The following is a 9,609-nucleotide window of genomic DNA, read 5'->3' on the forward strand; positions in this document are numbered from 1 at the left end:
ATTAAGTTAATGTAAATATATGGCACTTACGGCTACCTCGTGAATATTTCAGCCATATAGTGACCAGATAAATTTATTGTGCGTGTAAAACTTAAGTAAACCCATCAGTCATCGAAGGACTGTAAAATCACCAGCTGCAGAGTATCACATATGGAATCTAAAACTAGCATGTAAATGTAAAACTGTTATCTACGAACGCAATATAATGTAAAAACAGGCAATTGGGCGCTAACAACTGAGGATAGATCACCAAAGTAGGGACCATGGGGACTTAAGTACCATTTGCGTACAATGTGCACGGCACAATGAATTTGAATAGATGATATGCACTCGTAGAATAGAAAGGGGCAATGTAGTTGCAGTTGTCAATGTTGTCACTGCTGAAGTTCGTGACGAAGTTCGCGTTGAAGTGTGAATCACGTCTGGAAGTTTCAAAATTTCAATATATTCCATAAGACGCAGACAAGAAAAAATACGAAAAGGCAAGCAACTGACATTACATCCTTAAACATGGTGCGTATAGCGTCGATGAGATGGCTAAGACAACAGGTCAAAACTGGGATACCCCATTCTAAATATAGTACCATGTCTACTTACGTACATTACGCAGTTCAAAATCATATCGTAAGGCTTTGTTAGCCATGTGTGGACTGTACCGTCCGATCACCACTTACCGTTTATTGTATATCCCTGTCGTCCTTAACCGAACAAGCGGCATTGAACTCAGCATTTATCGCTTCTCTAACTTAAGCTTTTGGGCGTTTGTATTACTTGTTTGTTGACACGAAAACAAAACAAAAGGTATTAATTAATCCATCTGGTTTATGAACCGTCAAGACCAACAAAAAAAAACATGATAATTATGCGAGTCTCCATTCTCTAGTCGTAGGTGCTAGAATTTAACTTGTCCTGTGTGTATAAACAATCAAGTATGTTAACTTGGGAAACATGCCACACGATAACTGTTTCATAAAGGGATGAGTTTTATTGTACAAGCTATTGGGTTGTCCCAGGCCAAATATTAATAAATCAGAATATTAACTCCAAGCATTAGTCGGGGAACAACTTACAAGTACATCAGGAACATGTTTGTTGAGGCATGTCCATAGACGTTTGAAACATTCGACCGTGACATTATAGGAATGTCAAGGGCAGTTAATGTCATGACTTTGTTGAGAGTGGTTTCCTTTAGACTGTCCATTACTGACTGATGGGCACCTTTTAAACATTTTCACCCTTGCCCCTGTTGGAATACGTAATTCCATAACTTTCTGTGGTCAGTTAATGTTGTCTCCCATGAAATATGTTCACACACCATCAAATACATACGCGTTAATCATGTATTTGAAAGTGAGACTTTCAGTAAATTTTTTTTTCTGCATTCTCATCTTTCATATACCCCATTTGTTTGTATTCAGTCGTGAAATAAAAGAAAATGTCACTGACGCTGTGTCAATTAATGCCCATATATAATCAAGCAGCTTTGCACACAAAACTGTTCAGTTTTCTCCATAATACACATTTACAGGGGCTGATTTTTAAATAGTGAATGTTTATCTTCAAGTTACTACATTTGGAACAAAAATGGGAGAATATTTCTTCTGTGTTTAGGCCAACTGTGTGTCAAATTACTTAATAGACATCGTTAAATCCAGGGACATCCATAATCCTCAGCGACTGGCCTAAATGTGCTTGGGTGGATATGACCAGCATCTTTCAAAGTTGTAGATGGCACTGTTATGTAATGAATCTTTCATCAGAACATTGTTCAATAGAGAACAAGAAAATCACTCCGCTGTACTCACATATCAGCACCACACCTGATACGTACCTTTTACATCAGATGAAGTGTGTTTGACTCATGATCATGTTCGTAAATTGCGTAAATATACAGGCATTATTTCATATGATGCGTTCATGGCAGTATTTGAATGGTACACACGTGAATTGTTTAACCTGGATGGATAGGGGAGAATGCTATCATCACTAACTGGCATGGATGTTGAGATAACACATCAAACAATAACATATCTGACCTCGTTTGTAAGGGCATGTATGGTGAAATACATGCATTATATATGAGTTATGGTTACTGTTACGAGAGTTTATTTTCCGTGATTTGAGTTGTTATTACTTATTATGCGGCAATTGTAATTGGGTCTCAAAATATAAGGTTTTAGAGTAAGTTATTATGGATCACATTCCCTACAGAGAATTTTTGAAGCGGCACGCCTCTAAGGCAGTACGCTATAGTTACCTCCCTTTGAAAAGATATCCACACGAGACTACTACTGTTCTAGAGCATTCCACGTTAGTTGCGATGGTCGTATGTGGTCGAACTTTAAGGAATGTACTGGATGTATATATAAATGCTAGTTGCCGTGTTGTCGACAGACACGGACACACGCATTTTACTGGAGTAGCATCATCAATTTCTGTCAACGCTTGATCTACATAACCGCTGCATGGCTGCTCGCTGTGTTACATTCTACATTCTCACTCTCTGTGTAAATCAAGACTTTGGTGAGTTTTCTATATATTTTGTGACCCATTGCCTTAGATTCTGTGTTGTATTTGAAATCGGCATTGTGAAATTGACTTGTGACTTTGTATAACTTGCCCTCTTTGCTTAATAATACACTATTTGAATGTTTTAGACTTGTCTTTCTTCTGTTTTGCTGGTTCCCAGGAGTGTTTTTTACATCTTTTCCCACGGCAAAATTCTTAACCGTAAGAGTACATAATTACATTATACCGTCATAGGGCGTGTACCTGGTATATCAGTATATTTAGTGAAGACTAAATTAAGGTAACGCCACTATAAACAGTACGTCGTCTATATATTTTTCATTGTTTCTAAAATTACAGCACAATGACGGGAAGGTTCTATATTACCCACTTCAATGACAGCAGCAGTAATGAAAGGCTTAATTCTCTGCCCAAAAGGCGGAACAAGAGATGATATCTTGTTATACAAATCTTCATAAAGAGGATTAAAGACACAGTGAAAAGCAGGATTGGACTTGTTAGAATATAACTTTGTAATATATTGTAAGGGTAATCTTCTGCCTTAAGGTAGAGACTGTCGATAGGTGAAGTTCTGAAGGACCCAAGACAAAGTCTTATACCTTGGTGACGGACAGATTCTAGTATTTTCGGGGTTGCTTTTGCAGGCTCCACTATATACAATGGAGCCATAGTCAAGTTTTGAGCGGACGAGTGATCTATGTAAGTATTGGAGGGTAGCTTGATCCCCTCCCCACTTTGAATTAGAAACGACTTTTAACAAATCCAGAGCCTTCAGGTATTTATTTTTACGGATTTGATGTGGGGGAGAAAAGTTAAATGTGAGTCGAAAATCAGACCCAAGAACTTTGCCTCCTTAACGACTTTGATGGGAGGGCCATTTAAAAACAATTCTGGGTCTTCTTGCGGTTTGTATTTTCTGCAGAAATGTATACATTTCGATTTAGAACATTTGAAGCCGTTTTTAAGACACCATTTATTTATTTTGTTTAAGCACAACTGCAGTTGCCGTTCAATAGTATGCATATTTTCCCTCGACAAGAAATATTAAAATCATCTACAAAAGGTGATCCATCAATTGAATCATTTAGAACCTTGGATAAACTGTTTATCTCGATACTACAAAGTGTTACAGAGAAAAATACTGCCTTGTGGGACACCCTGATCCTGATTATAATGGTCAGACAGGGTTGAACCCACTAGGACTTGAAATTGCCTGCCTTTTAAAGCTATGATATAAAAAGAGGTAAACGACCCCTTAAACCGAAGTCATGCAAATCCTAGAAAATGCCATGCTTCCAGTTGGTATCGTAAGCTTTCTGGAGATCAAAGAAAATCGATACTGCATGTTGTCTATTTACTAGAGCATTTCTAACAAAGCATTCCAGGCGTACCAGATGATCAATGGTACTACGATTTTCCTGGAAACCACATTGAATATTTCTGATAAGGTTATTGGTTTCAAGATACCAAAATAATCTATTATTCACCATACATCGCATGGTTTACAGACCCAGCTAGTTAGAGATATTGGCCTGTAATTCGACGGATCTGTATGATCCCTGCCAAGTTTTGGTATTGGGACTACAATGGCATTACGCCAGGAAGGTGGGAAATTCCCTGATGTCCATATTGAATCAATTGAGTTAAAATTAAATATCTTCTTCTCATGTTGTTTCAGAAACTTTTGAAACTCAGGGATTTAATGGGATTAAGATGAATGCTTGGCGAGTTTATTTGCCATGCCACTTTTGTTAGTTAATAAATTATCAGCATACTTTAGATGATGAACAATAGATTTTGAACCTTTGCCCTCTATTCTTTAAATCACGTTCCACACCTTTGACACTGGCGTGCGTAAATTCATATTACTAACGTAATTTCTCCGCGACTGACGCTTATTTTGTTTGAAAGCCCGTCTAGCGTTGGCATTTAAAATTATTACTTTATCCAGATTATGCACGGTAGGGTTTCGGCGATAATAGTTTTCAGCTTTCCTTCTACACTTTCTGGCCTGTTTACATTTGTTTTGAACCACGGTTTACGAATGTGCAGGAGCAGACTGCTCACCAATTTCATTTAACTGAGCAGAAAACAACACTATCGGGTCTGATATATTGATAAAATTTTTCGGTATTATTTTTTTCACACACAATGTTTCATACAAAGACCAATTGGCCGTATTAAAATTCCACCGTGACAAAGGTGGGTCATCGTCTGGTTTGATAGCTTTTAAGACAGTTGGGAAGTGGTCACTTCCGCAAAGGTCATTATAAATAGACCAGTCAAATTCGTTGTAGACATTCGAATCAGCGAGGGACAGATCACGTGCAGAATAGGTTCCTGTACTAGGATGTAAATAGGTGTTTGATTCGTCATTAAAAATACCTAAACAATTATCAGATATAAAATCCTCAATAATCTTGCCTTTATTGTTTGTACTTGTACTTCCCCACAGAGGGTTGTGCGCGTTCAAATCGCCCATGATAATACTGGGCTTTGGTAACTTATTATTTAGATTCTGAAGATCAGTTTGTCGAAGAGCAGACGAGGGTGGAATGTATAAAGAGCATAGAGTAATCGCAGTGTGCAAGCTGAGGCAAATAGCTATGGTTTGGAGATTTGTATTCAGGTGAACAGCACTATGAATGATATTCTGTCTAACTAATACAGTTGAACCTCCAGTCGCTTTATCCCCTGGAGGAGAAAATGAACAATAAGAGCAATACTGCCTTAAATCAAATGTATCGATACGTTTGAGATACGTCTCTTGGAGACATAGTGCTTACGGTTTCAAGTCTTGAGGCAACAACTGTACTTCATGTAAGTTATATTTAAGTCCTCGGCAATTCCAGTGTAATAGATTAGGTGAATAACCCATGGTGGTTTACATATCTAAGGAGCAGTAACATGGGATACTGCTCTCCCTTTCCTTTTTCGGTGAGTGACCACTTGTATGGCCACCAGCGCTCACACGGGTGGATACTTCAGTGTCCATATCTTCAAGCTAAACATATTTATTGTGAAGGAGCACAGTGACTTTTAGTGCCTTCGGCAATCTATCTGACTGACTCTGCTTTTTCTTAACATCGACTATGGTACACTTTGACAATTTGATTTGATGGGATTCTTTTTGTGTAGAAGATGTTGTTCCTGTTGGTTTTAGTGATGGCTGTTTTGAATCTGGAACTGCTTTTTGAATCAGTATTGTTTCGGAAAGGGATGTTGGTTGTTCTGATGTGACCCAAGTTAAATCAGTTTGAGGAGGAACAGACGTGGTCACCTTTTTGGCTGCTGAAGCATCAGATGGACGTTCAGCATTTTCAGGTATTTGTAATCGGATTTTTTGTCTGGCAGCAGAGTAGCTGATTCGTTTCTCATATTTCGGTTTCTGCACACTGGCCTCATATTTCCACATGGGTCAGTCTTGTGAGATAATTTACGTATCATGGGCAACTGAAATTGTGATATATTTACCCCTAAAAGAAACGCGAAGAGTGTGAAATGACGATATTGAACATGGATAAATACATTTTTCTCCAGTAACTTTCACAAGAGACGACAAGTCGAAAGAAAGCACTTAGTGTGTCTGTTCACCACATGGCTTGAGAATTCAGTCAGTCTATATGGAAACCACGTAATGCATGCCTTCAGGTATTGTCCTTAAAACGGAAAGACACGTTAACGTCAATAAAGGGTTGCGCAGCAGAACGAAACTGACCAGTCTTCGTATATGCGAGCGAAGCGAGCAAAGCTTGTCAACGCACTTCCCTCGCTTCGGTCCGAAAAATATTTTTCATGTCAAGATACAATATCGCCACCACCAAAAATTTACACACATTTCCTCACAGGGTTGTGCTCTCAGATTTCCAACCTCATAAGTACTCACGTGAAATATATTTTTTCAACGTTTTAAGCGCCGCTGGTGGTCTCACAGATCGTTCTTCGCCTCCATTACCTGTGCCAGCTTCCGGTTCAACGGAATGAAGGAACAGGGTAGGTTACTCTGAAAACACTTATCAAGTCTCATGTCCGCCGCAACGTTCGCAGATGACAATCGTCGTGCACATTAACCATGAATGAGGAGCAAAGGAGCTGCATTGCTGTTGCTGAGGCAGGCAACAAATCTCCTTATAACAGGACAACGCGCGACAGGAAAGACATTTACTTTGAAGTATGTAATTTATTAAATTTCAAGTGATCAATTGGATTTGTCGTAAGGTGTCACGGTTTTCGTTTACAGTGAAAACGATCTTTTGCTTTGTAATAGAACTATTTTGTATCGATAAGAATTGAACAAGATATGAAAATAATAGCCTTTCGTCGAATCGATACTTAGATCACATGGAACATTTTTATGAGAAAATTTATTTATAATTTCTCAAATAATTGAAGAAAACGTCTGCGTAAGTCACGCTGAAGCCATAAATAATTAAATTACATAATGAAATATGCAACACAGGATATCATGGGCAGATGTGGATATCATTTGGACATCAGTAGTAGTATCATAAGTAAAGTGTCTTAGAGATGTTTGTCCTCTCTACTGTGAGAATCAATTTTATGTGTTAAAGGGACCTGGAATGTTGGTGAATGTGTTGCCAAAATGCAAACATAACATCTGTATGATTTATATTGCACAATAACAAGAAATCAGATTTCCTTTTCACTATTCTACCCAAAGTGTTTGAGTAATTACACTGTTACACCTCATAGATCATTTGTTTTGTAGTGTTTATCAACAAGGTTACTTGCTCTTTTTCTTGTATGCTAGTTTTTTTTCCTCCTAGGTACAAGCGGACCAAGTGTGGTAGCTCTGAAAAAGCACGCTTTTTTGTTGCTGGAGTTACATCTGTTTGAAATTGATGTTTGTCCCAGATGGCAGATGGCATTTACAGCTGGTCCGTATTGTAGAATGGTAGGGTTGGTGTTAAGACCATGAGTTATGCCTCTTTGTTGGCAGAAAAAGTTTTCGATCAAGTCTGATTTAAAGAATCCAGGACTTATTGTTGCCTCTTGCGGTATTAAGTTTTCACAAGTTTTCAGAAATCCTGAGCATGTATCGTCACGTACTTCTTTCGTTAGTAAACACTTTGCTTGATGGGCAACACTGTCGTCCCAGTCAGAAAAGAACTTCAGACATTTTCTAATGTCCCTCAGCCTACAGTCCTCAAGGCTTCTGACATGGTGCCGCTTATCCATGAAAATGTCAACAACAGGACTTATGTGTTTTAACAAAAGTATTGAGGATTCCAGGCTTTCAGGGTTGGGGTGTGTGCGTTGGTAAATTTCCATAAGATGCAGCATGTTTTTGTCTAAAACATCTGTTGCCAAATGGTTTCGCATTTTGTTTGCCGAAGTGAGTTCAAAATGTTCATCTGTTAACTTGTGATGGATTCTCAATCCACTTTGGATATTGAATTGATGAGCATTTTCCCCATGTTTCCACACAACCGGCTTACCATTTAATGTAAGGCAACGGCCATTTTGGTTCTTGCATTCATTGTCCAACCTGCTTGATTCAATTTCATTTCGGATCTTTTTAAAGACATGTTTTATGTCCTGACAGACACATATTACATGATCTGGTTCATAAATATCAGTCACTTCAAAGTTGTTGGAGTGTTTTTTCTCAAAATCATATATTGGAAACTTCTGTTGGTGCTGGCACCATCAAGCATTACATAATCGACAACGAACCCGATCTCACTCAGTCTCTCAACAGCTTCCCGGAAATTAAAGTAGAGTTGCCACTGGCCATCTGAATCCATGCAACCCATGAAAAACAAATTGCATTACATGGGTAGCCATTTGTACATCCTTATTCTTTATCAGTGTTGATATGTCATTGCAAAGTGGACCCACATCAACAGCAACAATGAGCTTCCACTCATTCCCTTGACCTAAAATCTGCAAACAGATTTAATGAATTAAATTTATACGAGACGCTCAGTTTAGTGATCTATTTCAACTTAAAATGTTAGTGTTGTTGTTCAGTGTTAGTATTTACTAACAGTTCATGGCTTAGTGCTTACTTACCAGCTAAAAAAGACCTCATGCATTATCATGATTATTTAGTACTCAATTTCTTCAACTTTAAGAGTTTTAGGACAATGTCTAAACACAAATACAAATGTTTTTTAATTCGCCCTTTGCCAACTATTTAAAGCATATTGAAGGCTAACTGTGTCTAAACTATGTCTAATATAGTGCATATCATTTTACTATGTGCACATTGTTACAGAAAATACGTAACATGCAACATGTGAATATATATACTTACAGTACTCTGAGTTTGTCTTTCCTATGTTGAATATGACTTGAAGTCACTTCTTATTTTGATAATGTAAATGCATTTTATAGATGAATTGATCAGTTGATTAGATAATTACCTGTAAGTCATCCTGTTTTTGAATCACATCCAGAAGTAACCCGCCACACCTTCCCAATCATGTCACATCATATCGTCCAGCTTCCTTTGACATCCAAGAAAAATCCAGTTGTTTATTTGACTGAGTTCTTCTAATACCTTAGTAATCTTTCAGAAGGAAGGACCAGAAATTCATTGTAAATTAGGTCTTTATAAGCTTGTGGTGAACTACAATACAATGACGGGTTTATTGTAATTACTCTGGGATCCCATCTCATGCTTGTCAAGTCCTTCTTTGCAATTTCTAAGCTGTGATTCCATGAGCACTTTCAAGTTCTCAGGTGCAGCAGACAGATGACTCTCCAGTATTTGAAGCATACCTTTATGGTCCTCTTGTGCAAGTTCAAGAGATGGTTTGAGTTTGTTTTCTGAGAATTGTTCATGTGTCATTGAAGAAGTGTGACTCTGTGCTGTATTTGTGCAGTTAGATTTTGGATGACTATTGTTGTGCTCTGACAGTGAATGGTCCGTATCTCCTTGTTTTTGTAAAGATGACTTGAAATTATATTGCTTGCTTTCTGAGCAGAGTTGATGTTGGGTTTGGGGGGAGTTTTAGGTTTGCGGCATGATTTTTTGGATAAATTGTTTATACATTTCAAACACCGTCCATCTACTGCATTCCAGTTCAGGGCAATAAGACAGGAGTTGGCACG

General features: G+C 38.0%; 1 pseudogene; it reads right to left on the bottom strand.

Moving 5' to 3' along the window:
- Positions 1–7,296: 7,296 nt before the first annotated feature.
- LOC137271571 (uncharacterized) lies at positions 7,297–9,174 on the bottom strand (annotated as a pseudogene).
- Positions 9,175–9,609: the final 435 nt, after the last annotated feature.

The sequence above is a fragment of the Haliotis asinina genome, chromosome 2, assembly GCF_037392515.1.
Source record: "Haliotis asinina isolate JCU_RB_2024 chromosome 2, JCU_Hal_asi_v2, whole genome shotgun sequence".
NCBI classification, from domain to species: Eukaryota; Metazoa; Mollusca; class Gastropoda; order Lepetellida; family Haliotidae; genus Haliotis; species Haliotis asinina.